Here is a 4,508-nt window from a genome sequence, read left to right as displayed (position 1 = left end):
GTATGGATAAAATATTGTTCCATGCCATGACAACTCCTGTCTCCAGTCTCACATTTCTGTTTACCACTGTAAAGAGGATGCGGTGTAACGGCCAGAGCGGAGTAGCCAGGTTTGAGTCTGGGCAGATCACTTCATATCCCCGCGCCTACAAAAATGACGGTGCCCTAGTGTAATGGGACTGGTACTCAAATAAAGTGCTCCAATACCTTTGGGTCAAGTGCGCGCGATAGAAAAGTGCAAAATAAAAATAAATTGCATTGTGTGGCAAGCAGCGTTGCTGTAGTTGAATCGCTCCTATTATACAGTCGCTCCTGCAAACAATGACGCGTCAAAGGAGAATCTAGTCCTGGAAACAGGAAGTTTCCGTGTTCTGGAATCCAATGATTATCCCATGTACTTTCCTCCTGACCGGCGGTAACCAAAGTTACACCATCACTGGGACGTGAGAGCTTCCGGGGACACTTCACTCTCGGGCTGTGGCCCGCCCTCAGGTTACGGAAGTGAAACTGAGGCCTGCAGAGGTCCCCGGAAATGCACTTCAATTTGGAGCAGATGTATGTTGACATACACATAAATCCCGGATGTCACATATGTAATCGCTTGTGATTCTGATCTCATGAAACCCTCTTTTCCTTATGTCACACCTTGCATATATTCCCTGCACCCATGCACTGAGTACTGACCTTCCCCGGGGGCTCAAAAAGGAGATTGCTGCCCTCTCACACGTTTACTCAGGGGGTTGCTGTCCTCTCACACGTTTACTCAGGGGGTTGCTGTCCTCTCACACGTTGACTCAGGGGGTTGCTGTCCTATCACACGTTGACTCAGGGGGTTGCTGCCCTCTCACACGTTGACTCAGGGGATGGCTGTCCTATCACACGTTGACTCAGGGGGTTGCTGTCCTATCACACGTTGACCCAGGGGGTTGCTGCCCTCTCACACGTTGACTCAGGGGATGGCTGTCCTATCACACGTTTACTCAGGGGGTTGCTGTCCTCTCACACGTTGACTCAGGGGGTTGCTATCCTCTCACACGTTGACTCAGGGGGTTGCTGTCCTCTTACACGTTTACTCAGGGGGTTGCTGTCCTCTCACACGTTGACTCAGGGGGTTGCTATCCTCTCACACGTTGACTCAGGGGGTTGCTGTCCTATCACACGTTGACCCAGGGGGTTGCTGCCCTCTCACACGTTGACTCAGGGGATGGCTGTCCTATCACACGTTTACTCAGGGGGTTGCTGTCCTCTCACACGTTGACTCAGGGGGTTGCTATCCTCTCACACGTTGACTCAGGGGGTTGCTGTCCTCTCACACGTTGACTCAGGGGGTTGCTGTCCTATCACACGTTGACTCAGGGGGTTGCTGTCCTCTCACACGTTGACTCAGGGGGTTGCTGTCCTATCACACGTTTACTCAGGGGGTTGCTGTCCTCTCACACGTTGACTCAGGGGGTTGCTATCCTCTCACACGTTGACTCAGGGGGTTGCTGTCCTCTCACACGTTTACTCAGGGGACTGCTGTCCTCTCACACGTTGACTCAGGGGGTTGCTGCACTCTCACACGTTTACTCAGGGGGTTGCTGCAGGAAGGCTTAGAGTGTTGTTTGTTTAAAATCCAAAATGTCATAATGTAACACCGAGGGCCTTAAAACAAATTTGATATTAGGACCCGGACCCCCCAGATTGTCCCTGCCCCACCCCCATAAATCCCACAAATCAATGATTTCCCATCAAGCATTGTGGGTGGAAAGAGGCCATGTTTATTACAAATAATCCTCACCAATAAACATGACAATACATATTTTCGCAGATTCAAATCCGCATATGAAATTGACATTAAAACACTTTATCAAAATAATATTTACAAGCAAGTTCTTCTTCGCATCATGATCAAAACCTAAGAAAAGATGGAATATAAGTGTATACAGAAGACATGTTAATTATCACACCAAGGGGCCTTCTGGCTCGTGCCCCCCAAATGAGAAGCACACAGTAGCAACCCACCTGCGTCCTTGAGAGGTGAGCCCCTGCTATCTGCTCCTTATCCACAACCCTAGGGGGGAAGGGGCACGTAGGGTGTAACCAAGGGCAACAGCACCATGCCCTAGCTTGTATTCTGGCACCCTCGCCCCCCAGCCGGTGTACCCATTCTCTCTGGGGTGAGCTTACTGTCTCTCCCCCTCAGTGCTGGCCTTGGGATTATGCATGAGGACTCCCCTTAACGATGTAAGTCAATCTATGAGGCCTCCTTACCACTACACATTTCTAACTTCTACCTCAAAGGGATGGGCTGGTGGGAGAAATGACGATACTCCACTGGACGTGGTGCTGGCGCCGAAGAAAAGAGGACGTGGGCCTGGGCAGAGTGCTCTAAATAGGCCCCCACCATCCCCACCATCGGCACCGGCTGAAGTGACGTTGCCCTTCCCCCATAAGGGATCTCTCGCCAGGCGCTGCAGCCAATCCATGAGCCAAAAGTCATGGCGGCGTGACCGGGACCCGGGGTGCCGTGTCCTAACGGCGTGCTTCCCGAACGTACGCGCTTCGCCAGTGTCAGCAAACCACGTTTTCCCTTCTTTACCTGACATAAAAAGACATGGCTGGGGCATATTCTGCCAACTTTTTTTTAATAACACACAGCTTCCTCCAGGCACCTCTAGGGGAGAGATGTAGTATTGCAGTTCCCTGAGTGTAGTATTGTGCCTTGTTAGTCAGAGATTCACAAGGCGGGCTGTGCGGGCTCTGTAAAAGGTAAACAGAGCTCTCACACCTGTTCTCCCTCTACCTTTAGTGCTGCTTCTGCAGCCTAGGAGGCCAGGGGTGAAAGGACAGCACCATGGGCAGAAAGGGGCAAGGCAGGGGTCTCAGCTGTGACCCCTGGTGACTCCTAAATGACGTCCATGCCTGCCCTATGGGCTGTTTAGGGCCTACCTTAGGGCTGGCATATGTATCAATAATCGCTGGCAATCCCAAAAGATCTGGCTTTAAAGGAATGTTGTATGGTAATGTGGAACATTATAAACCAGACCTAAAAATCCATGCATGTTATCGACTGCACTCCTCCATCTGTGCTGCTGCCAGCGAAAAACAACATAAGGTATCTTGTTATCTAAGACACTTTAATAGTATTACAGCATCATGTGTGTGGCCCTGAAGGTTCAATCTCAGGCAACTGAATAAATAAACAAAATGTTCACAGCTGCGTGGAGGACATGCACTGGTTTGTCCAATATCAGGTTTTTCAGCAGTCCCGTGTACACCACACTGCAGTCCGACCGTGATGTGGCCATGATCTCACCACCTCCAACCGGTGAGCTTTGTGGACAATGGAAAGACACTTCGGAGCAGAGGTCACAGCACATGGACACCCTTGGTCACGGCCTTCAAACATGACGTTTACTGTTGAGTCTCTGGGCGCCATAGAAGAGTGTTTCTCGAGATGCTCGTGTACTCGGGAGATCCACTACGCAATAGTTGATGCACCAAGCAGACTATTTAGTAGATGTCCCTCGCTTCAAAAGATGGCCATAGAAATGTGTCCAGACTTGGTTGATATGAAGACAGCTGTGTCCATGCACTTTAAGTACCATCAAGTAGGGATGTGTCATATTTTGAGATGTTATCACTGACAGAGGCCCAAGTTAGAGACGAACGTTCTTAGCCATGGGATTAATGTGGCTGTGGAGCTTACACTTCGTGTCCAGGATAAACAAACATGCATTTAGTGTATTTGCTAACATCAGGCTTGCAATCAAAAATGGCAAGAGATTCTAGCAATGCCCATAAAGGGAGGTTCGGCGGTGGGGGGAGGGAGAGACAGAGAGAAAGAGAGAGAGAAAGCGAGAGGAGACAGGGCGAGAGAGAGAGAGAGCCCGGGAGTGGTGCATGCGTGCACACGCAGTCTGCTAATTTTCAAGCACTGCACTCGTGTTAGAGGCGCACCGCTGCGTGCTCCCGCAAGGTGGATGCCGCAAGGTGGATGCCGCCACAAGCACGAGTGTGTCCTTGAAAATGGACACACAGAGCAACGGCTAAAGGTTAAAGGTCCTCCCATGCAGCGCATGCACACTGCGTAGGCAAGACCTAAAAACAACCTACCTACTCTTCAATCGCACCATGACATGTCGATAGCTAAGAGCCCTAAGGTGACAGCCCAGAAGACTTCCCTACTCCTGTCAGAGCGCAGATAATGTCCCTACTACTGTCACAGCACAGAAGACCTCACTACTCTGGTCACGGCACAGCAGACTTCACTACTCCCATCAGAGCTCACAAGATTTCCCTACTCCTGCCTCGGCTCAGAAGACATTACTACTTATGTCACAGCCCAGAAGACTTTTCTATTCCTTTCACAGTTCAGAAGACATCACTACTTCTGTCAGAGGTCAGAAGACTTCCCTACTCCTGTCTCAGTTTAGAATTCCACACTACTCCTGTCAGAGCCCTGAAGACCTCACTACTGTCAGAGCCCAGAAGACTTCCCTACTCCTGTCTCAGCTCAGAAGACTT

This window comes from Triturus cristatus, chromosome 2_2, assembly GCF_964204655.1.
Source record: "Triturus cristatus chromosome 2_2, aTriCri1.1, whole genome shotgun sequence".
In the NCBI taxonomy this organism is placed as follows: Eukaryota; Metazoa; Chordata; class Amphibia; order Caudata; family Salamandridae; genus Triturus; species Triturus cristatus.
The sequence above is the reverse complement of the archived record's forward strand: the minus strand, read 5'-3'. Positions refer to the sequence as shown.